This window comes from Equus caballus, chromosome 21 (genome assembly GCF_041296265.1).
Source record: "Equus caballus isolate H_3958 breed thoroughbred chromosome 21, TB-T2T, whole genome shotgun sequence".
Classification (NCBI taxonomy): domain Eukaryota; kingdom Metazoa; phylum Chordata; class Mammalia; order Perissodactyla; family Equidae; genus Equus; species Equus caballus.
In genome coordinates, this window is record NC_091704.1 from 21016112 (window position 1) to 21043752 (window position 27641).

The 27641-nt window shown below is 42.6% G+C and overlaps 1 long non-coding RNA gene across 1 annotated transcript; it reads right to left on the reverse strand.

Annotated features, from left to right (window-relative positions):
- Nucleotides 1–4489: 4489 nt before the first annotated feature.
- Nucleotides 4490–16849, reverse strand: LOC138919928 (uncharacterized). The gene is made up of 3 exons (XR_011430523.1): nt 16719–16849; nt 16200–16377; nt 4490–8236 (listed from the first exon to the last, which is right to left on the reverse strand). It is a non-coding gene; the product is annotated as an uncharacterized lncRNA (long non-coding RNA).
- Nucleotides 16850–27641: the final 10792 nt, after the last annotated feature.

A 27641-nucleotide genomic window follows, 5' to 3' on the forward strand; every position in this document is an offset into this window, starting at 1 on the left:
TTCCCAAACAACTGTCAACATAAATGCGTCTGCTTGGTTTACGCCACCAGGAAACCAAGTTGAGAGGTACTGGGAATCACTTCGATTGCACTTTACTTTCAGCTCAGGAACATTCTCTGAGAAAAATAGAAAGATCATTCACACCATGGAGAGCACTGGCCTGGGCTTGGGAGGATGGAAAGAATAGATTTAGGCATCTAAAGACTTGGGCATGGATCTGCCATGATGTGGTTATATGACCTTAGGCTGGTTCCTTAACCCCCTGAGCTTCAGTGTCCTCATCAGGAAAATCAGGTTGATAACATGTATCCCAGGATTAGGTGAAAAACAATGACCCGCGTGTGCTCAGTAGATGTGGATTCATTTTCCCCTTCTCCTACACATTCCCATAGCCCAGAGTGGCAGCCTGCAGGCCAAAACTGGCCTATAGACATGTTTTTTTGCTGCACGTTGTGTGTGTGTGTTTTTTTAAGGAGCCACAGTTGAAGATTTCCCTAAAACTGCAATTTCAATTTATCTTGAAAAACGGTAATGGCGACACTGGGCCTGCATTCCTCCACGGCCACATGACTATTGGAGTTAAATGTTTAGACAGGGCAGATGCTCACTGACTTCCTAGCTCAGCTGTGCTCATTCCCTTGAGTTCATTGCCTGACAATATAGACCTTGAATCTGCCGAATCTGTCAGCAGCCACAAAGAGATCCACTCAAACCACCATCTTTTCTTCCCTCTCCTGCATCACATGTTCCTTTGGCACCCTAATCCAGCACTAAAGTTAAAATGCCATTTGGGCTAATTCTACTCATGTTGGAGCAATAGATTGAATAAGAAATTGAAAGTTCAGTCAACCAGTTACATGAAGCCAAGTTATGGGTGAGGGAGGTAGAGGACACACACACACACACACACACACAAAATCTGTGATAAACTGACATCAGTTAGGTTTGTTTGTTTCCCTTTGTGAATTCAGTGAAATGAGTTTGTGGGAATAAACAGAGTATAAATCATGCACTTTAATTCTACAAGCGTTCATTAATTTGTGTATTTCTATATTCTAAGATAATTTGAGTCAACTTACACTTACACATAAAGTCAAAAATTAAATTAACTTAATTATCAAATAAATAGATAATGGGAACAAACTGTTTGGAGACCATGGAAAAACAGGTACTCGCATACTGCAGATGGGAGTACAAAATGGTACGACCCCGACCAAGGGGAATTTGGAAATATCTAACAAAACTCTAAACAAGTTTACCATTAGACCCCCAAAAACTCACTTATAGGAATCTATTTTGCAGCTAAACCTGCATAAGAGAGAAATAACATACATGTAAGCCTGCTAATCACCTACTGCTGCATCACAAATATGGTGACCAAGCATCCCGGTTTGTCCAGGACTGAGGGGTTTACTGAAACTCATAATTTTTAGCGCTAAAACTGGAACAGTCCCAGGCAAACCAAGACTGTTGGTCATCCTAGCAACAAACTGCCTAAATATTTAGCAGCTCAAAACAATATACTTTTTTTTTTTTTGCTGAGGATATTCACCCTAAGGTAATATCTATGCCTATCTTTCTCTATTTTTTAGTATGTGGGCCACCAGCACAGCATGGCTGCTAACAGAGCACTGTAGATCTGCACCAGGGAACCAAACCTGGGCTGCTGAAGCAGAGTGTGCTGAACTTAACCACTAGGCCACTGGGGCTGGCCCGATATACAATGTTTTAACTCACAGTTTCTGTGAGTCAGGAATCCAGGCACTGCTCGGCTGGACCTCGGCTTCACAGTCTCTCACAAGGCTGTGAGCAAAGTGCCACATTTGGCTGGGGTTTCATCTAAAGGACGACTAGGGAAAGACTGCTTCCAAGCTTACTTACCTGGTTATTGGCAGAATTCAGTTCCTTCAGGCTGTTAGAATGAAGGCTTCGGTTACTTGCTAGCTGTGAGCTGGAGGCCTCCTTTAACTCCTTGCCATGTGGACCTCTCCAACATGGCAACTTGCTTCTTCAAAGTCAACAAAAGAGAGAATTTTCTAGCGAGACAGAAGTCATAATTTTGGTAACTTAATCACAGAAGTGACATCCCTTCAAAATTGCCAGATTCTATTGGTTAGAAGCAAGTTACTCAAGGGGATGGGCTTACACAATGCCAGGAGGTGAAAATCACCTGGGGCCAGCGTGGAAGATGCCTGATCCCTGGCCTGGGTGTGTCAGACGTGTCTGTGTTCCATTTCAAGTGCTCTCGACTCCCACCTCTTGCTCTAGCTACTGCTGCAGCAAAAGCCCCAGACCTTGATGAGCTTTGCATAGGGGCGACATGACAGTGCTTTGCTTCGAGCCTGTGGTGGCGTATGATACAGATCATAGTATTCCAAGGGGTAATGTACATGGACAGCAGTAGAGTGTTCCCTGACTTCTATTTAAAAAAACCAAAAAAAATTAGCAGCTAGAGGACAGAAAGCCGAAGTCAGATACCACAGTGGAAAAACATGGTGCTCCACCTGGGTTCGCAGTTAAGTTAGTTCATAGACCCAGAGCCCATTGATTGAAGGGGAGGCTGCGTCTCCGTGAAGAAGAGCCCTGCAAGTCCATTACAGGTCTCAACAATGAACATTCCCCCAATCCTTTCCCAAAAGTGACCTATGGCCACTTACCAGGACCTGCATATTGCGGCAAGGAATTGTACATGTGGGTTCTGACCTTCCACCGCTACCAAGAAATCAAAAATGCCATTTACTACCGGTAAGAGAAGAAAGTTTGGAGGACAAGTGATAAACGAAATTCTGGCCAAATTCCGTCTTGCAATGGAACCAGTAGTTATTTCTCCAGTAACTGAGTTTATAATTGGGATAGATAAATCTAGAAGATGGAAATCCTTCACATTTGTTCCCTGAACTTTGAAGTTAGAGCCTTTAAGGTAAGACGGAGCAAGCGGAAGGCCTTCCTGATTTTTATTATTCTAACAGCTTTGGGGATAGGTTCATTTTCTTCCTGGGCATCATTTGAAGTGGGCCTGAAAGCCTGAAGCCAGAGTGTGTCCTATGAGTGTGACTTAAGGCACACTGGGCAGGTTCTGGGACCCCTAAGTATGTCCTCCACTCACTAGTCTTTTTTTGTAAAAGGTATTTACCCCTGAGAGGAGTAACACATTAACAGGGAGTCAGTTATATGCTCTGTATCACCCATCAGAGGATCTTCTTAGCCTCAACCAGACTCTCACACTCAAGATAATCACAGGCTACCACTGGTCTGCTCAGCAGGATGTAGGCCAGGACCACAGGTCACCAGCAGGGTAGTACCAGAGGTTTCCCTCAATGAAAGTCCTGTATCACTTGATCAGCCCACATCAGCCATTCAGCACTAACTTCTCCTCAGGGACAGCTCAGGTCCAAGGGATGAGAGCCACACTGGGCAGGTGTGAGAGCTAACCTGTCTTAAAATCCTCACTCCCCAAAGGAGGCAGTGTCTCCTGTGACAACTCCCTAGACATGGCTTTCATTGCCCTAAATGGACCCCCATTACAAGTCACCACACCCACAGAAGCCCAAAGCATAGTGTCCCTAGCAGAGATTTATGATTCTTCATAGTTCCTTCCAGGCCAGATGCTATTTACCAGTCAGGGGTCATTTTTGGCATCAGCAATTTTGCTTAGAAATATAGTTTGCATTCTTCCCTTAAGAGGTTACCAGAGTAACAGAGCTATACACTTAACCAAAGGTCAAGTTCTCATGCAGAAGGAAAAGGATTGTTTACCCTTTACCCAGCCACCGTTATATGAAAGAGTCTCGGAGTCTGCTCTTCTTTCGGAAGGAGTTACTGTAGCTGAGGGAGTGTTCCAATGGCTTTGGGAGCTGCACGGAGAGACATGGGTGGAAGGAGAGGAATTCCAGAACTAGCCTTATCTCCTCCCCTTGTTTTCCTGAAGCAAGCCCTGCTTGAAGTATGAGGCTGACAGGTTTTTGTTTTGTTTATTTGTTTGTTTCAAATAGAGAGGCTACTCCAGCAACAACCCAGCCAAACTTAGGGCTTCATCTGACAGCCAAGGTCCAAGGAGCTTGGGCCTATTAAAGCAGAATGTAATGTCACCCACTCTCTACTATGCCCTTCAAATCAGAGAGCAAGACAGTCATACCCAGGGTCCAGAAAGTCACCTCTCAAGCCACATGAGGCTTACTCTGATGGGTAATCAGGAACAGTTCTTCTTAAACCCTAGGAGCTCCATTATCCCCTCCTGACCCCTCATCCCACCCCCCGCCCCCCACCCGCCGTGGGCCTGCATGCCTATGACACATGTCCTGGGTTGGCAGGGACCTCTCACCTATAACTTTCCCTCTCAGGCCCCTGAGGCCTTTGGCCCTCACCATTCTCTGTTACCTTCCATAGTGCACCCTCTTTGCTTCTCTCAGATTTTGTCACTTGGCTCCATTGCATGTCCCCTGGGATGGAGCCAGAGAGAGTTTATGGTCCACATGAATGAAGGGCAGAATGAAGGTCAAACATTTATTTACACAACAATCAAATCATTTTCCTAGTCAGAGTGAGCGCCTCAGTAAAAATCTCCTGCTCTATTTTGCTAAAAGGATCTTTGACTCTTTTCTCCCCCCTTTGAGTTACATTAAGAAAAGGTCCTTTTCTGTCCTCTTAGCTTGATGGGTGCCATACTCCAGAGGATGGGGGGAGGCAAGAAACTCATTCTGCACATAAATACTTCCAATTTTACAGAAGCCTGTCTTGTTTGTTTCAAGAAACTTGAATGTCCATGGGAAACGGTTCGCCCTGAAAGAAGACCTCAGCTCCTCCCAAGGATGCGCAGCAGGCAAACTCTTCATGGAGACCTGTGTCTTCATCTTTAGGGCTCTGCTCTGTCCTCCTTATGGGCAATCTCCTTTTGCAGCTCGTAGACTGGCAGCAGCCCAACAGAGAAAACTCGGTTCTTTTCTCCTGCAGCAAGTCCAATATGTGTCTTTAATGATTCTAATGGTGCTTTGGTCAAATGTCCAGAGAGCCAAGAGGAGGCCCTGGGGGGAGACAGATGAGCTGGCATCTGTGGGCCAAGGAGAGTCGTGCAGTGATTCCTTAATGAATTTGTTTAAGGGGTGAGATGAAATATAGGGCAAAGTCCGAGAAGCCAGAGGGGGAGAGTTGGGGGAAAGAGCAGATGTTGTAAAAGATACTCTTTCATGTGTCCTGTGCACTAGAAATCTGCAGATGGATGTTGGCAGGGCTACAGTCAGAGAACAGAGGGAGGCTGGAGTTGACACATCTGGAAATCATTTGGCAGGGGGCAGAGTTCAAACGCTTTCTGCTTCAGCTGCTTTCAGACGTACCTTGCCGTGCAGGCTGCTGCTGAGTGAGGGGCCGGCCATTCACAGGGTCCCTCTGGCCTCACTCCGGTGGAAGCCCTACCCATGCCGGTGGGTTTTCCTCTGTATGAGTTCAGTCACATGGAAAAGTTGAAATGATTATAAAAAGAGAGAAGGGGACAGGGGAGGGAGGGGAGCAAAGAGGAGAATACACCACAACTGAGAGAAGCCTGGCTGGAAATCAAGAAACAAAATGTACTTGGACCAAATCCAGTGCATGAGTTAACTTGAGAGCAAAGAACACCATTCAGTGGAGGGAAAAAAAAAAAAAAAGGAAAAAGGAAAAGAAAGCCTTCTCTGCTGCATAGTGACACCCAGGGATCATGCTCACACCACATTTACTTTTCTCAGAAATCCTCGTACATTTTGCCTTCATTGATTTCAGGAATGTAGAGGGCTCTCTTGATCCTGAGGGAATTTCTCCCTTTGGAAGGATTTATGGGGTTCTGCAAAGAGAGAGAGCAGGGTCTCTGAGGGCCCGGTCATCACCCCACTGACCCACAGCCTCCTGCTGCCACTGTGAGACGTGGTCCTCCCTCCCAGGAGGGGGCAAGGTCACATCGGGTGTTTAGCTTCCCTCAGAGAAGAAATACATCTGTGGGGTGAAACTGTGTCCTGGCTCAAAGTTCCTGCCATGCTCAACTGTGCAGACCAGATTGGTTGCAGCTGCTGGCAGGCTTGGCTTGTGGCTTCATGGAGCCATGTGTGGTGAAGCGAACTTGCAAAGGAGGGGTAATGAGTTAAAGGCACTAGGGCATACCCAGGTGGGTAAAATGGTCCAGGACCTCAGAACGATCAAGGCCACATGGAGGGAGAACAGAGCACATGAAAAGATGGGTAACAAAATACAACCAAATATAATAAATGCCAAGTGTGAGATAAAATACATTCAGATGGATCTCTTCCTAATCTCCACCCCCAGAACCTGCCTAACTTCCTGTCCCCTCTACTTCAATGGATATCCCTGCCATCCCCCTAGTTGCCCAAGCCAGAAATGTCTATTTCTCCCCTTAATCACCTTATGGGTCTAATTTGGCCCAGGTCCCGTTGATGTCATGCCCTTCGCATCTCTCAAATGTGTCCACCGCCCCCAACTCCACCACCCTCAGCATCTCTAGCCAGAATCACTGTAGCTGCCTCCACACTGGTCTCCCTGCTTCCGGTCTTGTCCCCTGAATCCATCCTCTGAAATGTCTTTCTGAAGTATAAATCTGAGCACATAACTTCTCTAAATGGTTCAATGGTTCTCCACAGCTTTCAGGATAAAGCTCCGCCTCCTGAGCCTGACATACAAAATGTTCAGGATCTGGCTTTTGTCTACTTTCTAAACCTCATCTTCAGTGGTGTTCTGGTAAATGTTTAACAACCAGGCCTCCAGACACTCCATGCATTATCTTCTACAACTCACGCTCTCCTTCGGACAGTGAACTTCTTCCAACTTCCTCGTCACGCCCAAATCTCTCCCTCACCTGGGCCGTTGCATATCTTTCTCTCTCTGCCCAGAAAGACCTTATTTCTACCTCTCTTACACCAACTAATCCTCCAAGGCATAGCTCCTCCGAGAAGTCGCCCCATAGTAAGCACAGTGAAGTGTCAGCGGTCGACAAAATACTGCATTATAATTCTGTGCTCATGGGGCTTGCTGCTCTAACCAGGCACCATTGAGAACAAGCATTATTTCCATCTTTGTATCCACTTCCTGGCACACAGTGGGTGTTCAGTAATCGCTGAATTAAAGACTACAAACAGTGCTCAATTTCAATTTACTAGTTACACTCTACCCTCTTGTAAAAAGATTCAAGGTTGTGAGTAAGGGCTATAGGCCTTGCGTGGGCATCGAGCTATGGGAAGAACAGAAGTCAGAGTAGCCAGAGAAGACTTCTCGGGGTAGGGTTCCCAGATTTAGAAAATTAAAATACAGGATGCCCAGTTAAATTTGAATTTTAGATAAACAATGAATAAATTTTTAGTATAAGTACATCCTACACGATATTTAAGAAAAACTTATAGTAAAAATGTATTCATTTATCTGAAATTCATATTTAACGGGGCATCCTGTATTTTATCTGGCAATCCTATCTTTGAGGAGGGTACATTTGAGCAAGAACCTGAAGGATGAGTCAGATTTAGATAGGACAAAGAGGAGGACTGGTTCTTCTCATTAGAGACTGGTGAGAGGAGTGAGAAATGCACCGAGAATGGCGGTTCCTACAAGGAATTTTCAGATTGGTCCGGCCAGAGTGTGAGGTTTGTCCCCACAGAGGATGAGAGGCTGCAAAGGAGGAGAACATTGAAATCAAAATTAAAATATAAGTGACCAGAGAGGAGACCATTGTGATTATTGAGACATTTGTTCAGAGTTTGTAAGTCCTGAACTGGCCTAGAGGTGGCTGAAAGAAAGGACAGGAAGGACAGGCAGATTTCTAAATGTGTGGGGGCTAGAAGGAGGAGATCTAAGAAATCCTCAGAGATTTCAGACTCAAGAAGAGAAGCCAGATTGGAAGAGGCAGGCAGAGGAGGATGAGCTTCATTTAGACAAAATGACTTTGATGTGAAAGTAGGACACCCAAGGAGAAATGGACAGCTGAGTTGGAAATGGGGTGCTAGGGCCTGGGCGTAATGATGACTGTGGAGCGTCCCTAGATATGTGACTGTGATGGTTTGCAAGGGCTCTCTGTCACTTATGCGCTCTACGTACATGACAGAGGAATGGGACTGTGCACACAAATATCCCAGGCGGTGTCGTAGAACACGAACACACTGACGCGTTCGACGACTCCTCCCCATTCCACGGCGTCTCAAGAATCCACCAGGCCACTGGGGAGATGTCTGGTTCTTTGGCTTCCTGAGAGAACACTTGATGCAGTTCACTACAAGACATTCATAAGATGGAAAAGAGCATTTTCTAGTAAGTGGTCTAAAAGTTATTGTAAAGTCCAAATTTAATATAGTTCAAATCTGTGCCTGAACGAAGCAAATTGCTTATCTACATGAAATTGGCAGAGGCACAGTCTGTGGAAATAACAGATATGAAAGTGCTTTGAAAATTATAATACACTACACAAATCTAAAATTATTATTATTCACACAAACTGAGTATCTATAAGATAACTGAAAATAATCATCCAAACATCCAAAATTATCTTTTTCTATTGCCAGACATCTGGGTATTTCAAGACAAGCCAATTCAACCCGCACCCTGACACTCTCTATGCCCCCCTTGTCTTCCTTTTACATAGCAGTTACCACCATCTACCATACGCTATAAGCAATATCTTCTTTATTTTATATTTCCCCTGACTACCCACAAGAATGTATGAGCCTTGAGGGCAAGAATTTATGTCTGTTTTGTTCATAGCAATACCTTTCCATGCCCCAGGCAATGCTTATTTCTGACCAAGTGAATTAACTTTGGTTTTTACAGAGATGACTGAGCTTGTGTAGATATATCTTGGTAGCTAGGAAAGACAAACTTGAAAGAAATCTCACAATCCCAACATCCGTTGTCCTATAACTGGGCATCAAACTGTGATGCAGGCCTATGAGGAGGCACTGTCCATGTGAACAACTTGGTTGTCCTTACAATAAGACATTTATAGGCCAATTCCTAAGTCCTTCCTGGTAGAGGACACTATAGGCATCTCAGCTGACCTGTGACAGTTAATTCCCCTCCCTTAATATGGACCTTGCTAAGCTTAGCTGTTTGATATTTCCTCTCCTACCCCAAAAGGCTTCAGGGCCTTACCCCACCCCCGCTGAGGGTTGACTCAACAAAGACACCATGTGGACTGTGCTTGTCTCATCCTCCTGGGATATTGTGCTTGTTTCAAATGCCAGAGAAGAACCACATTTAAATTCAGATTCCAGAGCTCAGCATGTCTGTTTAAGCTTATGGTTCTCTCTGCACAGTTCAGTCCCCTGTTTCTGTAGCAATCTAACTGCTTGAGAGTATTGACCGGACACCGCCTTGCACATGGTGTTCTGCAAAGCAAATGGAAGAGAAAGGATTCCTGCTCAGCTTCCCAGCATGAACTGGCATCCCTGATGTAGACAAACACAAAAAACACACCACAGCTGAAACTCGGATGAGCCTTGAAAGGCATCCAGCTGCACTCTTAAACCCAGCTGGTGTGTGTCCTGGTTAAATAATGGAACAGACTGGCAAGCCTTGGAGAACCCAGTGCTGAAGTCCAAAAGGCTGTCATGTCTGAGCGTGCTTGGCCTCCCTAGGAAGCAGGAGGCTGGGGGAGAAAAGATTTATTAGCAGGATGTTAAAGAAGCTGGAGGAGTCCTAACTAAGAAGGACCCTACTAAATAGCTGACTCCCTCTTGGAGTCTAGTTAAAAGGAGATGGATGGAAATTAGCAGTGACAGGTGGGCCATAACGCTCACAGAGGGCAAACTGGAGAACCTAAGGAAGTCGTGGTGGTGGCACTAGAATCCCAACAGGTCACTGTGACAGGAAACCTCATGCCCCTCTCCCTACTCCCCTCCATCTACCACAATGCCTCCTCTCTTCCCCTGTGTGTCAATCACCAGGCCACCCACAAAGAGACCTGAGGGAGGCTCTGCTGCTATCTCCTTCTAACTCAGGGACTGCCTCCTGCAAGGCCTCCCCTTCCGCTGAGAGGCCATCCAGCTCCACAGAACTACCAACCCTTTCTCTTTTCCCTTCTGTCCTCAGTTGATTCACCACTGCATTCCTTGGGCCTTCTAATCACTGCCAGACGTGAAGCTGATGGGTTGGGCTTTATAGACACTGTTACTGCCAGATCCTCTTCCCTTCATTGTCTGGAAGCCTGTCTCTACTTAAGCCCTAATCTTTTTCGCCACTTCTGACCTAGTTCCTATTATTTTATATTTTTCCATATTAAGTTAAATAAGCCACTTGTCAGCCTACATATATCTTATTGGCTCCAGCTCTTCTTTCGTGATTCAAATGAATGCCTGAGGGGAAAAAATTCCACCAGCCGGGTCTAGGGATTTATCCACTTTCTTAACTTACAGCACAAAGGACTAGATGGAAAGCCCCTTGTAAAAATTCTGGTGATATTCCTTAACTAGGCAAAGAGGTGCTGTAATTCATTACCATCTTCAGATGGATGAATATATTTAAATAGATCAAAAATATGAAGAAAGTATGCATTAAGCATTCCTTAAGACTGTTAAATATACCCATTCCTGGATGAAAAATTGACAGCAGTTGATGACTATGTTTCTCAGGCAGGAGGAAGAAGAAATTGAGCAAGCGAAGAAAAGGAAAGTGAGGAATCAAGAAATTAACAGCAATAATTAGACACTCATCTAAGGCATAATTAATCCTCCCTCCTTATCTTAAGCCCCAGACAACTGTATGTTGTCTAGAATCCCAACAGAATCTGAACAGAAGCCCAAGAGGCACCGCTTTGGAAACTATTATTCCTTGAAACATGCATGGCATGACCACAGGTCTGAACAAAGACACCTTTAACGATAAATAAGCCACAGACTAGTCCCTTGCCCTTTCCGGGCATATTTCAGAAAGGATCACGTGCACTGTGTTTGTACCACAAACCCTTTGCACCAAACCAAACTTGTCAAGCCTCTCACTATCGCTTTAATATGCTCTATCTTGCTTATCCATCATTTAGGGAAACATTAGGACTACCTAGGGGTGTTTTCAGGTACTATTCTTAGTCTATTTTTCTCCTCCAAAATCAAGCAGTTCACAGCTGACCAACTGAAACTGAAGAGTATGTGGGGCTCTCGGAGCTCACACCCAGAAATAGCAATGTCAAGGTGGTTTTATGATCCCGGCCAGGAGTGGGAGAGGCCTTGCCCTGGCTGGTGGCAACTTGCATTGTGCAATCCAGAGAAAATGTCCAGGACAGGTGAGAAATAAAAAATAAAACGTATTGGTTTTGACCCTTCAAGAAGAGATGATGCTATGAGGAATTTAAAACTATGGACCAAGAACAGTTTAGTGGATACCAGGGGAAAGGTGGGGTGGGGGGTGGGCACAAAGGGTGAAGTGGTGCACCTACAACATGACTGACAAACATTAATGTACAATTGAAATTTCACAAGATTGTAACCTATCAATAACTCAATAAAAAAATAAAAAAATTAAAAAAAAAAGGAAGAGATGATGCTTCTTTTTCCAATCCTCATTGAATTACAGTCAATCCATTCTACTTTAAAAGGATTTTTTTGTTATGATAAAATATCGACAGTAAAAAAGTAAAAGTAAATGAATAATTAACAGAAATAGCTGTGACAAAAATATGCTATGCACTTTTTATTCATTATTTTAACACCAACATCTAATAGGTAGATGGACACTTGAAGTTTAGTTAGCGAACAGGTGTCAAAGGACACTTGGTAGATGTGCACAGGCCCGTCTGAACCCAGAGCCCATGTTCTTAGCTACAATGCTTTAAAATATGTTCATGATAGAAATGCTTTTTAATTAGAGGTGCAAAAAGGAGAGCAAAACCAACTATAACCACACTTACTCAGAGACAACTTGACAAAACCTCTTTCACAAACATACATGTGCACACACAATACAGAATTTAACAAAGAGGGGTGGAGATCATGTTTAGCATACTGCTGTCTGACGTTTGCATTTTCACTTGGAATACATTGTGGAGGTCTTTATATGAATAAATACATTTCTGCTATGTCATATTTAATGACTGCTTTCCATAGCTATCTCTACACAATAATATATATAATCAATCTTCTTTTTGCACATTTTGGATCGTAGACAGAGTGCTATGATAAATATCCTAATAGCTGACCTCTTACACACATCTCTATATTTTTAAAAATAAATTCCTGGCAACAAGATATACGTTTTTCATATATTGCCAAATTGCCTTGGGAAGTGTGTGTGAATTTCATTCCCGTCAGCAGTTAAAACGTCCTCTGTCCTCTTCCCCATGTGGTTACCAACACTGCGGTCTTATCATCTCTGCTAATTTGAGAGGGGAGATAAGATCTCACTGATGTTTTGTTTACTCTTCCTTAATCAGTACTGAGGTAGAACATTTTGCAAATGTTTTCTGGTATTTGTGCTAGTTCCTTAGTGAAATCTTTGCTCATGTCTATAGCTCATTTTTCTTTCAGGGCTTGTTTATGTAGTAATCATTGTCAAAATAATATGTCAAATAAATTTCTCCCAATTTTTTCATTTGTTTTTAATTTTTAAGTTTTTTAATTGCAGAGAATTTTAAATTCTTCTTTTCTTTTTTGGTTTCTGTCATTGACATCATCCTTAAAAACGAATCTCTCTCTACTTCAAGGTCATAAAAATACCTAAATTTTCTTCTTGCATATCCAAAGCACTTTTTACACTTAAATGCTTGATTTATCTAGCATTTTTTGGTGTAAGATGTAGTTTATTTCTTCCAATTTATTAAACCAAATGTCTCAACACCATTTATTAAATAATCCATAAATTCGTAACTCATCTGTAATTACATCTTTATTTTATACCAAAACTTTACATATACTTATGTTCGTTACTAGAATTATTACTCTATTCCATAGACTTTTCTCCTGATTCCTATGACACTATTATCTACTTTAGTTATTATAGCTTTATAAGCCATATTATTGTCTCAGAGGGCAATTTTCCCTTCATTATCACCCACTGTTTATTCATTCAAGTGTATTTAAGAGTTATTCTGTCAGTTTCCAAAAAAATGGTATTATGGTTAGAATTATGTTACACCATTAGAATAATCTGGAAAGAATTGAAGGCTTGCAGTTTGATTAAATTGTTCTTTCCAGGAACAAGCAAGCCATGTCTATTTATTCAAGTCTTCTTTGCCTTCTCTCAATAATGCATTTATTTTCCTCATATACATTATAATGTGTCCTATTACATGAGTGGAATCTTCTTCCCCCAGTTATATTTTACAACAGCTATTGTGAAACTTATTCTTGGAATAAGGAATATATAGGACTTGGACTTATACAGCTGGAATCCAAGTTGTCCTCATTTTTACAAGGGTAAAGTTAATGCTGAAAGATACTAATTGTCACTTAAAAGTCAGCCATTTCAGTGAAGGTGGTCAAAGGTACAAAATTCTAGTTACAAGATAAATAAGTCATGGGGATGTAATGTACAACGTGGTGACTATAGGTAATAATACTGTATCGTATTTGATAGTTACTAAGAGAGTAGATGTATCGTATTTGATAGTTACTAAGAGAGTAGATCTTACAAGTTCTCATCACAAGAAAAAAGAAATTTGTAACTATGTGTAGTGATGGATGTTAACTAGACTTATTGTGGTGATCATTTCAAATCATTATATCATACACCTGAAACTAATATAATGTTATATGTCAATTACATCTCAATAAAAAGAAAGTCACCCATTTCATTTGTGACATAACTTAGTATATAGAGGCACCAGCTAGTCCTGATGACTCTGACTCCAGGACACATCCCTAAACAGTCCATTTCTCCTGGTCTCCACCACCACCACCGTGTCAAGGCACCAGAAACCTTTGCCTGGGCTATGATTATCATAACTTCCTAACTGGTCCTCCTGATTCGACACTTCCTCCTTTAATCCATTCTTTGAATTTCACAAGGGAACAAATCATATTGAGACCCTGCTTCAAGCCCTCCAGGGGCTTCTTAAATCCAAATATCTCACTCTGGCCAACAAGGCTCTACATGACCCGGGCCCTGCATACCTTTCTAAGCGCGTCTCCTCCCTGTCTCCCTTCTCAGTGCACTCCACCACCCTTGCCTTTTTTCATCTCTACACATGATCACATCCTCCTCAGGGCCTTTCTGCAAGCTGCTCCTCTGCCTGGGAGCTTTTCTTCCAGATGGCTGCTCCTTCTGATGATTCAGAGTCACCTTAAGTATCTCTTGCTCAACAAGATCCTGCCTGACCACCCAATTTAAAGTGGATCCCATCACTCTCTTATCACATCCTCCTGTTTTATTTTTACAAAAACTTTTATCACAGAATTTTAATTTGTGCATTGCATATCCTTTCCCCTCAACCTGTCTCCACTCTGCCCATCTTGAAGGCCAAGTCTCAGAAGAGTCATAACTTCTGTCTTGAACACTGTGGAATCATCAGGGATTAGACGAGCACCTGGTAAGCAGCAGGTCTCAAAAAAATCTGTGGGATGAATGGATAAATGAATGGACTCAGGTCCTCTGAGTCGTGGTGAGAGTTGTTTGGTGGGAGCGCCGTGCATTTTATAACCAGGTAGACCTGTATTTGCATCTCAGTTCCAGTCCTTATTTAATTTGAGCCCTTGGGAAAAACAGTCTTGAAATCTTGCTGTGTTTAGTAATAAAATCGAGTGGTTAGTAATTGCCTCATCGGATTCGTTTGAGAATTAAAGAAGAAAACATACATAAAGCACTAGCTTAATTCCTGGTACATAGTAGGTACTCAAGATATCTTTACCCATGTTGCAACTGGGAAGCTATGGAATCTAGTGCCTACAGAGCCTCAATATTAGATTAAACGAAACTTTCAAATTAGCTGCAAAATAGGAAGTGCTACCATCTCGGATGGGTCTTTATTCCAATTTGTTTTCTGAAATTCAGAAAGAATAGACATTTCAGCAAATTATTCTCTACCCTAAATTGAAACATAGAGTCAAAGACAAGGACAGTTGAATAAGTCAATAAAAAACTTCATTTTGCTACAGATCAACACAGTTTGGATCCCTAATCTTAATGACACATTCGGGGAGAATACTCATTGCTCAAATGTCACCTAGCACATTGGAATTATAAAAGGAGGCATTAAACATAATCCCACGAGGAGGATCTAAAATTCAAATAAATCGATGATTATGGTTTCCTAGAGCGGTTTCCCTGAGTTTCCATGAGCCTTCAACAGCAGGGGAGTACATAAATTATATAAGGCTATAAAGTCTGACACTGTGAAAGTGGTTCATTCTAAAAAAGGAAGTTAATTCTTTGACCTTGACTGTCAAAACACCTCCATTGATTTTTCCACACTTTCGTTTGGAGTTTACAATTGAAAATCTCCTTCATTCTATTTTTCTTTTATTTACATTTTTGTGGTTTAAGCCCATGGACACAAGTTCCCAAAATCTTAGGAAGGGAGGCAGGTCCCCAAAAAGGCCAACAAGCCCAATTTGTGGCATACTCTGAATCGTGAGCAGCCCTACTTAGGATCAGGGCTCACTCTGCTTGAAATACTACCTGGAAAATAGTGGGCACGACATTACAGGTAACCTCCCATTATGAAGAGGTTGGATGAACCCGTTGGCATTTTTTTTTTTTTAACAAACATGCAGGATATGTTTTCCCAAGAGGTACCAGAGAAGATCCAGCGAGCACCGGGCAGGAGGAGTACCAGCCAAGCACAGGGATTGACATCACAGACTCCACAGCGTACTGCTGGGTTTGAATCTCTGTTCCACATCTTACTAGCCATGTAACCTTGAGCAAGTTACTTTGGCTTTCTACACCTCAGTCTTCTTGTCTGTAAAATGGAGCAATAATAATAGTGCCTTGTAGGGCTGAAATGAGGAGCCAATGAGTTAAGATTTGTAAGGAACTTAATAAGCCTTACTAAAGCCTTTATGTAACTCAGTTCTCACTCAAGGGAGATTTTTAATGTTTTTGTTCTGTGAACTTGTGTCCTCGGTGGGAAGGGAAGAGATAAACCCCTCCCCCTACCCCTAGTGGGTGATGGACAGGATCCCTCTTCATCTTGCCCTACTCTGTCCCAGCTTGTCCCACAAGGTGGAAGAGGTAAACATGAGGTGTCCGCTCACTTTTATCAGTGAAAAATTGACACAAGTGAAGTGAATAAAAAATCCAATCCCACTCACCTTAAAAATAAAAGGAGGATGCACCAATTGAATCCTGGTTCTTGGGTTTCCAGGCCTTCCTGTCACTTTCTAAGGTGTCATTATAAATTGTGACCTGTTCTCAGGGTACTGATCCTGAAGGTAAGTTTCCCTTGCTCAGTAAAGTGCAGAATATCAAAATCTCCACCTTCAGATGCCCCTATAACATCAAAAGAAGTAAAATAAGACATCATTCTAATGCTCCTGACAATATAAAGCCTCGGCATGGAGAGGAACCCTCCAAATTCTTCAGGGTAGCAATCTGGCTGTGCCCTGCCCTCGCCACTCCCTGCCTTGCCATGTCTCGCCTTTGCCCCTGAGTACTGGGTTGTCTCTTTGAAACCTGAAAACAACTTTCAGTCTTCTCCATGAGACCAGCTCATCTCCTGAGAAGAAATTTAAATGAAACTTCTGAATGGCCTTCTTCGCCACTAGATGAGGTGGTTTTTAACACTAAGGCTTGTGAGAGGGAAGAGCTGAAGTGTAGTTTGTGAACCTAACCTGGGTGCCCACCAAAGAGGGCAGTTCAGGGACTTCGGGCCGGTCCAGATGAGCTATGGATCTCCCAGCACCCAGGGCAGACTCCACCACCCAAAGGAAAATTCTGGAAAGTGAGAACAAAGACAGCATCAGCCCACTTATCACAACTATAATAATAAATAGCCACAATAACAATGACAGGAGAAAGCAGAGAAAATAAAATGTTACAAGGAGAGCAGTTAGGGAAACTGCATACTGATCATTTTTCTTCAGGACACACCATTGAGAAAAATTAAGTCTTTAACCTCTGATGGTTTCCTGTGGCTAAGCCACAGAAATCTAATTGAGAGACTCAGGTCCACAGAAATCTGCTGTCTGCTTTGGCTGCAGAATCAGATTATTATAGGCCTTTGACTCGATTACTGTAAGAAACAAAGAATTGTCACCACAGCATCATTATATAGACTGTTTACCCAAATGAGGCTTTTCTAATCTTTGTTTACAAGTCTTTCCCCCATTATCTCCAGCAAACAGATGAAGGAGAAACCTCAGGGGACACTGTATTCTGTTTGGTTCTGGGGGTTTTCCAAATGCCTTTTGTATTTCCATTGTAGAAAAGACACAGAATTGAGTGTCTGTACAACAGACAGAAGGAAAATTACTTCTGGGATAGCATTGTAATATTACTGAGATTACAATACACTTTTTAATCTTTGGGTTAGTCAAGATGCTGGAACCACAATGGCTTCTCACAATTACGTGCTTGCTGCTCATTATGTCTGCCCCTTGCACATTCTGAGACAGTACAAGTGTGTCTTTCTGTTTGTTCACAAAATTTAGCTCCAATAATATCTAACCCCAGCCGAACATCGGGATCTCAGCAGTTTCGTACTTTTTCATTCTCTGGCTAGCTGCACGTGTAAACAACTTGACAAAGCTAGCAAGCTTTCAGAGGGGAAAGAGGCTGCGAAGATGTAGTTCAAATCTCCCTCTGTGTTCTCCATGAGAGTAACTTTATTCAGTGTTGCCTTAAACCTCCATCTCTTCATCAAAACAATCCCCATGGCAAACATCCTCTCCTCCGGGGGCCTTCTCCAGCTCTCCCAGAATGCAGAGGCCTGCCCTCACTTTCTCCTGCCCAAACAACCCCCTTTGCGCAGAGCTTTTTGCACACACATCACCTCCAATGCAACGATCTCGCTGCATCTCTGCCTCCCCACTCGACATTTGAAACCCTTCCATTCTCGGTGCCTGGGTCCCAGGAAATGTCCTCTGAATAAAAGAATGGACGAACAAGTTAATCAACCAAAGATTGCAACTAAACTGGCAAGAAGCCTCAGAAACATGGGGACGTTGACCCTTGCTAACAGTGCAAGACTCTCATTAGGCAAGCAATTGAGGCTGCAATTGCAAATGGAGGACTCCCAGAGGAGCATGAGGACTTTTGGTCTCCAGAATTGGTTGTATTAGCTTAATCTTCAATGGTATGCAGTTTACACAGACTGTGGGAGTAAAATTTAATATCCAATATAGTTTCAAAGTCTGTCTGCAAGTGTTGCTCAGCTCAAGGAAATAATAATGATGATAATGACAAAAATAACCAGTAAGGGATAACATGGGTCATTTACCATAAAGAGTAACAGTGTGAGTAGATGTTATTTTTAGCATTGTCCTTGTCCTGGGGATGGGCAGTGTGTTCATGGGTGTTTATTATTCTATTAAGATTATTGAACCACACGTCTTGAACCAAAAATTGTGATCAATGATCAGTAAAATTGTGTGCAGCTAGGGGTTAAAATTAAACTAAAGAGAACTAATCTTCCTACAATCTGTAATCATCAATCTATTACTATAATTATCAGTTTTTGTATAGCACTTCAACTTAAGTAGCACTCAGTGTTCTATTTCACTTAATGATTTAGATTTTTGCCTAAAGTTTAATAAAATCTTGTGTTAATATTGACAGTGGTAGATAGACAACACTCAATATCCATAAGTAAGGTGAGCATGTGATAACAAGGCTTCGATTATAAGCGTATGTTCTGTTTTAGGGGACTATGGACTCATGACCTATTTGAATCCACATAATAAACTATGTTAAAAAAAAAAGGATTCTACTACATTTAGGCATGAAACTTAAAAGAAAGACTGTGAAAACCAATTAATCCTTATTTTGCCTAATTCATGAGCAATGTCCTTAGTTGTCATAAAAATTAATCCTGGTTAAAGTTCAATTCAGGGGACAGAATTGAATTAACCAATGTTCCAACAACAAGAACAACAATAAAAAGAATAATAAGTGAGTGATGACTTTCCACGTATGGCAGGCTTTACTGTTTCCATGACATTAGAGACCGTATTTGTTACCAGGCTGGGATGCACTCAACATGCAGCCAGCAGGAGCAGAGCGCCCCTTCTGAGTTGGCTACATAAGCATTAGCAACAGCAGTTGCCTTGAGGAGACTATGCACAGTGTTCTGCGGCATTCACTCAGGAGTCAGTATGAAATTTGACCATGTACGCTTCAATTTATGGCCTGCTTAGTACTTATCTACAGAGAGCAATACAATTAACAGGATTGACACTAGAATTTAAGTAGAGGAAGCATTTTACCCTGTGAGGCTATAATTGTGCCTAAGAAGAGTCAGTTAGCTCCAGAGCTAACCCGGAACACAAGAGGATTTTTAATCATGAAGAAAATGTCATTTTGCTATAGTTTCTTGGAAGGACCTCTGGGTCCCAATTTAAACCAGGGCTATAAACAATTGTTGCCTTTATGTTTGCTCTCACGTGGGTCTTATGGACTGCAAGCTGTCATGCACGGACCTTGGAGGGAAGTGCAGCGTCACAGAAGATTGGCTAAGAAACAGGCTCTATTCAGGAAAGCGGAGGCTTGCACAGCTAGGCTCAGCAAGAGTAGAGAGGCGGGGCCATCCATGGTCCCCGTAGAGAGGTGGCCAGGGCATGCTGCTGGACAAGCAGTGTGGCTTATGTTCCAGTAAAGGAACCCAATCCTTTTTCCCTGTATCTTTGTTAGGGACAGGCAGGAGAAGACGGCTTTGTTATAGGAAGTACAGACAGACTCCTGCGGCTAGGTGGGCTGGGTTTAGATGCCAGCTGTTTACGAGAATTGTCCAGGAAAGCCAGCCACTCAGCATCCAGAGATCTTGAGGCCCACGTGGGATTCCAGGCCCCCCTGCTGGGGAGAAAGCTGTCCTTCGTGTGAGAAGCTGGGCTTGGACGCAGCATCTCCTCCTGCCAGTGGGAGACCCCAGGACCAACTGAATCATTGTCAAAGCAATCCAGAGAGGGCACCTAAGCTTGTTTGCAGATATCTGTCTCTTGTGTCACAATAAGACTCATGAAAGTTTGCAAAAGACTGTGAAATAAAATCACACTAACCTGAATTCTTTGTTTTCCTGTCTTGATTTGGCTTTATTAGAACGATCCTATTATAACCTCTGTCCAATGAAGTAGTCTGTATCTTCCTGTAAGAAGAGGGCATCCCTGGCCAGGTTCCTTTCTTTTCTTAGAACTAAGTGTACATATTTCTCTACAAAGCAATTATAAATCCTTTTCTTCCTTTTATTTTGTAATCTGTGACACTAAGGCCAATGCTAGAAAAAAACAAAACCATGGTGCAGGTCACATTTGTCTTCAGAGCTCCTCGTCTGCACACTGGTGTCTCCCTCCCCAGGTCCAAGGTCCTTGGGTTGCCCATCTGGGGCTCAGCTGCAGGGCACGAAGCTCCTAACCTGACCCCCTTTCACCAACAAGACTACCTGCCCTGTGCACCATTCTCTAACAACAAATGCTGATTTCAAATACACATACATTACTGCTATTAAGTTTTTTCACTAGATAGTGTGCAGTGAAATGCATGACGAAAATCTTAAACACTCAGAAGGGTATTTTTGTCAGGGAAGGCTTCCAAGTTCCTTACTTTCTGTCTTGGTCCTTTTACACTTGGATTCAGCTTGGCTTGCTGCCAGACAGGAGGCTGGACCGTGACAGCTGAGGCACCCTCATCTAACATACTCAAATTCCTTTGGTTAAGTTCCTATCAGCCCTTTGTCCTGATCTGTATCTTCCAGCTCTTCCATTTTATATTTTACCACTATTTATTGTATGTATTATTGTTGCAGACCACTTTGTTCGCTTTAGGGAATGAGGATTTGTGTAAATAAATTGGCAATGAATATACACTAAGGGTGTTGTTCCCTAAGAGTTTTCGAAGGATGTAAATGTCAAAAATGGAGCCACAGTCTCAAGTTCTTGTTGATTAGCTATTAAATACTTGGTTGGCTATTAATAATGCCAAAACAGTGTGCTGAACTTGGAACCCAAAAGTCTCAGTTTGATTCCTGACCCTGCATTTGGTTATTTTCCCTAAATTTTCCTTTCTCCTCTGTTGTTTCCCCATACTGGGGAGGAGTGGGACATCATAAAAAAAGAAATACAGAAGGCTTATTCCACAGGAAGTCATCAAAGACTCTGCTACAGTCTTGGCAACCTTTTACTGTCAGGGAAAAACTTTTTTTAAGAATAAAGGAAATATCAGACTGAAATAATTTATTAACTGATTAAATTCCAAGATAAAGTAGGACTCTTAAGTCTCATTAACAAACCAACTTTTAGCCAACCCTCCAAACTTCTTTAACGAGACCTTTTAATATTCCTTAAACTAAGTCTCCTAAGGTCTAAAGCAGATTGCTTAACCATGAGCTCAAATCAAGGAAACTCTCCCAAGTGTCCCCCACACCCTTCTGGTGAGGGTCTGACAGCTAGATGTGGGCACAATACAGGAAGTGCAGCGTGTGCCGCACGGCGCGTGCCGAGGAGTGTCTGCAGCCTTGGAGGATCAAGCAGGTACCTGTCTGTTTCCTGTGGAAGCTGGGAACTAGACCAAGTCACACCATGTTTCAACCGCAGCAAATCATCTGCAAAACAGGCAAATGGCAACAGTGCAATGGAAACAAGTAGGAGGTACTTTTTTCAATGTTTTTCTGGAAACACAACTAATAGGCTAGAATATAAAGAACGAAGCTTTCTCATAAACCAAAAAGCCCCGTAGCTGTCCGGTGATCCCAGTCTTCTGATTCGCTTCTCCACAGGGAGCATTTGAGACACCTTCCTAATATATACGAGAGAATAAATAAGCAAAGACGCAACTAAACAAACGGCACTCCTGTCAAAGTTTCAGAACCACTCGAGGACACGATTAGAAACCCCAGGCCTTCTGCTTCCGTTAAAATGCTTCCTAGCTGCTCTCAGTTCTAGATTAATTGGCCTCCAGCAGGTTCATGATTTGTCATCATCAAATGAGAGCCTTTCTTTTTTTTATATCAAATTAAGAATTCATTTCCTTTGTGATGCAGCTCTCAGATCTATAATGATTTTTTTCTTCTCAAATATTGTGTCGCATTTGATTCTGATAGCCATAGGACACAGGGGAGCTCTTCTCATTTTCTTTAAATCACCAAAATACCTGAATATTTGAAGTATGACTGTGTAATGAATTGTCCTAAATAAATCACTTATATGGCTGATGTACTATGGGATTTGACATCAAAATTGAAGGTTCCACTTATATAAACGTACCATATGTATCTGAAATAGCCTGCTGCTCCAGCTTAAGCGAGGGTGGATGACCAGAGCCCACCGCCCCATTACACTCCCTCCACACACACTGTCACCCCCCCATGCACAATCCTTCCCTGCACATAACCTCCCAGTTGGACATGAAGGCACCTCCGAAAAATATAAGCCAAAGACAAATACCCTAAATATAATTCAATTAGAAATCTTGGTAGTATACTGATACATAGTTGTTTCAGATACTTCAACACGAAAGAATGCATCTTTTTTTGGGTATGGCTGTGAATCAGATTCTACCAGAACGTTGAGTATCTAGTTTGTATCACCATCCTTGAAGTTACATATTCTCATTAACATAATTTTTCCCTAAGGAGGAGCCAGTTGATTCTTATATCATGAATCGTATTTCCAGCTGGGTCAATGCCTCTGTAGTATGAATTTTCTGGAAGATATCACAGCTACAATTTTCAGGATTGACTTGTACTGCTTTCCCTAGCTATGGCAAAAATCTGGCCATTTTTCCAGGCCTCTTGCTTTGTGCATGGTGGAAAATTTTACAGTTATGCTGAGATAGAAGTTGATGAAAATTATATGAGAAGTAGAAAAATATAAAAGTATGCAGGTATGTTACTCTATATATAGGCCTCATCTGCTTGAGGGGGAAGCAGGCGTTGGGACAGAGCAGGTCTCTTTCTCTTTTAAAGAGATCTACATTATTTTACCAGCTTCTACCAAAATACAAATTGCAAGACAATCTAGACCTTTTCCCTTTCACTTCCTTGCATTTTTCTTCCTAGAATAATTTCTGGGCTCAACTCTTGACTCTGCCCCACAGTGGCAGGTTCCTTAATTTCTCAGAGCCTCTCCTTGAGAACAGAGATAACAGCATCATCTGATCGGAGAGCTGCTAGGGGGATGAAATAAGGGATCCTCCATGTAAAGCTCTGGGTGCTTCTACTCACCTGCATTAGATCACTTTCCACTCCTGCCTTTCTTCAAGAGTAAGATTATCTGGACCATTGTATCAACACCCCACCTTCAGTGTACAAACCTGAAAAATATCAGCTTTCCCTCGCTCTGTCAGTGAATGCACACACAAAATGCACAAACATGAAAATGTTCACTTTTAATAACAGCAGAACTGGCATCAAGGGAGTCACATAAGAGACATGTTTTAAAGTAAGGAATTATTTTCCAAGTATTAATTTACCAACTTCCCATGAGCCAAGTTCCCAAAGCAGTCAAGACAGCTGAGCCCCAGCGGGCTTCGTGTTTCCCCTAACGGGCGCTAACTGTTTTCAAAGAAACGCCCCTAGTGTGCCAGCTCTCTATGGAGAAGGCCAGCGGATTAAGGAACGGTAAACCTAACACATCGTTCTGACGTCTACAATGTCGCACTTCAAAGATTCTAGGAAAGAGCCGGTTAGGATTAAATATATTTAATATTCAATAAAAATATTTAATATTCGAATTACAAGAGTATCAGTCAATGAAACACCTCCCTCAAAAAACAAACACAATTCTATCACCGCTCCCCATAACATTTAATTTTCCTAAAACATCTTCAACACACACAGACACAAACAAAAGCATCACACACGCGCACTCCCTTCTTTTGATATAAAGTATTTTCTACGTGAAAGGCTCTTTAATGTTGTGCGTTCCTTCTTTAAATTAGGTGTTTTAACAGCGCCACCTTGTGGTAAGGAGCCAGTTCAAATTCGTCCACCCAGCCTCGCTTCTGTCCCCACCTTTTCTCGCTCCTGCCTAGTGAACTCTTTTCCCATTTGTATCCATTAATCATTCCTCAGCATTACTGTTACTGAAGAAGATAAGGATTTCATCAAAACGAAGTAAGCCATTAAAAAAACTAACAAAAAAGCAATAATGTGAGCAGAACAGTAGAACCTGTACACTTAAGAATACGTCACTCTTCAGAGGAAAGAAGTGTAGCTAAAGATCAACCAGAGATTTATTAAGAAGCAGCAAAAAGTGGAGAGGCAAGAATTCCAAAGTGGGTTTTAAAGGGAAAGCAAGCTTGATTTAATGTATCTTGGCTAGAGTTTTCCTCTTATATCCAGCACATTCTCTGCCCTACTGTCTGTCTGAGAGCCCAGCGGCTCAGAACAGCAAGCAAATGCTTCCCAGCCACAAACAATGGAATATTAAAGCCATTGATATTCTCCTCACAGCAGCAGGAACTGCAACCAGGTGCTAAAGGAATTGGCTGTTTATGAAGAAATAATCAAATATTCCTTCCTTCCTTTCTTCCTTCCTCCTCATTCCTGCTGCTTCTCACATCACTCCCAGATCCCTTCCCCCAGGGACCACAGTGCTACTTGGGGAAAATAATAATAATGTATGATTTTTTTTTTCCTAAATCACTTCAACTCCAGAGATTCAGACATTCATGAGGAGTTTATGCACAGTAGTAGGTCTGGCCAGTTGGTCATCAAAACAGGTAAGGCTCATACTTTTTTGAGGATTAGATTATTAAATCCACTGAAAACTTCATCCAGCCTTTGAAAGTCCTTGACTCTTTCAGTTGTGAAACAGACCATCATGTGGATTCACATGGTGAAAAATGAGAGGGAAGCTATGGAGACTTGAGAATGATGACCAGAGAACATCTACTCGCGAGTCTAACCAAGAGCTGGTTAGGACCTTGCTGAAGGACCTTCCCAGAGCAGAGAGGCCTGAGGGGAAGGTGACTTCCTGATTTAAAGGTCACACTCAGACACACATACACGTGTACACATAAACACACTTACACATATGCGCACACATGAGTACACATGCACCAGAACAATCATCCAGTCCACTGGCATAAGCATAGGGTTTCAACCAAGCTCCTTGCATTGGCCTTCTGTGGAAAGACACATGTCTTCTAGAGTCTCAGACCTGGGACCAGGTCCCAGAGGTGGGGGACAAAAGTCAGGTTGTCAAAGTTTTGTGGAAAATGAAATCGAGAGAAGACAATCTTCACCTGTTGGAGATTTTGGTTAATGAGAACAAAAGTTTAGCATCAGCAGATGACAAATGAGTGTCAAAAAGTAGGGGGCATTATATACCTGACTATGAGGAGGACAAGAAAGCTGGAGCAGCCAAAGGAAGCTCTGAGTGGACCACAGAAATCACCAAAACAGTTTATTATCCATGAGCATAGGGTCCAGTGGCCTGCCAAAATCAGGCATGCATCCTAGCTCATCTTTCCAGCTCTGGGTGACGCCCAACTAGCCTGAAGACCGTGAATTCCTGTTCCTTCCCGGTGACCTTGCATTACCTTCCAGTAAGTTCTCCTGTGGTACAATTGTTCCTTTGTCTGCACAGGAAAGGAATTTGTGATTCCTTCTGGAAACTGGAGCACTGTGGGTGCCAGGCTTGCTCTTCTGGCTTCTGGCTCTGAGTCTCAGCATACACAGACCTGGAAGGAAGCCCAATCATGTGTGGGTCATGATGCCACTAGGATGGGTGGCGGCTTTAGCTCCCTAGGACCCAGTAGCCTTTTGGTGACCAGTGAACAGAAATCACCACGACTCCAGTGGTTTTGTAAAACATGGGTCAGCAAACTGCAGCCCCCAGGCCAAATCAAGCCTGCCACGTGTGTTTGTAAGCAAAGTTTTGTTGGAAGACAGCCTTGTTCGTTCATTTAAGTATCCTCTATGGCTGCTTTCCCACAACAACAGTGGAGTTGAGGAGCTCCAACAGCAACCATTGGCCTGCAAAGCCCACATTATTTACCATCTGGCCCTTTACAGGAAAAGTTTGCTGGCCTCTGGTTTGAAAGAAGGATTATGTAGAGAAGGCAGTGTGATGTACTGGAAGGACCATGAGAAGGGGGCTCCAAAGGCCTGGGTTCTAGTCCTGGCTCAGTTGGAAACCATCTGGGTATCCAGCCCTGAGTGACCTCGCATGTTTCTTCTAGCTGCAAACAATCCAAAAATTCTGTCATTTAAGCGTTTAGTAATGCACAGGGTTTCAGATGCCGATTTTACTGCCCAATACTTTCCCTTTTCAAAACCGGTCATTCTTTTATAAGCAATCCAAGGATTGTGATATTTAAAAACATTACACTGGAATCTATACCTGTGCTTTAAAAAGAAACATACACACACATGCATGCATGCACACACACACAGACACATGCACACACACTCACACACATGCACGCATATACACACATAGCAGAGCAAGCTGTCCAGCCCACTGCTATAAGCATCAGGTTTCACACCCAAGCTCCTTACACTGACCTTCTATGGGAAAGATATGTGTCTTCCAGGGCCTCGCCATTTGCTCAGAGAGAACTGCTGTGTCTAGGGCCTCACCATCTATAAAGCTGGGATCAAAACATCACTATTCAGTTACCACCTGAGACACAGCTGTAGAATTATGGAGAAGTGTTTCTACAACACTAAGCAATTGTCTGAGTCTGTCTCCTGGCTGGAGGAAGAAGAATGCCTAATTCACAAAGCCTTTCGCACCTTATAGCACACTTACATACAATATAGTAGATGCTATCTTGTTTACTATCCTCCATACCATCTTTATCTAGTGGTTACTTTATGAGACTTGAAAATAGTGGCCCAACATCTCTCAACCTGAGAAAAATTGAATGTAGCACAGTTGATTTTAAATCAGGTTCTGTCTTAGTGTGGGTTCTGCCCAATTCAGAGCCTGAGACAAGATCGTTTATTTTGGGAAGTGAATACAAGAACAGGAGTAGAGGACTAGGCATATTGAAGGAGGAGATGCCAATCCAAGGACCCTTTATTGAGCCGGTCACTGGTATGGGCAATTGTGGCTCCATCCCGCAGGAATTCTTTGAGTGACTTTATAGAATAAACCCCAATGTCTTCCTGGGGAATGTGGGGGGGCATATTTATCCACCAACTCTCAGTCTTGCCCCATGGGGTTTTAGTTCACTCCCAGTTTGAGTGTATACCTGTGATAGAATGGCTGATCTGGCTTCTGCAAGCAACAGCCTCAGAGAAGCCCCGGGTCAGAAAGCAAGTGTTACATGGTGCAGCTGAGACAAGTTGCTGACAGGTCACAATGGCACATAGTTGTCACAGCAATGGCTGGAATCAGACTAGGTAGGCTAAGAGGATAGAAGGAAGGTCACAAGAAGAGACTCATAGAGTGTGTAATGCTTAAATTTTACTACTCCATTCTCCTAGCACATTATCAATTACGTTAGTGTGATCACAATATTCCTTCATCCAACATCAAAGGAGCACCTGCCTCATGCTAGGTACCTGGAATAAAGAGATGAAGACACTGCCCTTTTACTCAACAGGAATTCCATTTAAAGGAGGATACAACATTGTAAATAAACCATTTTAATGC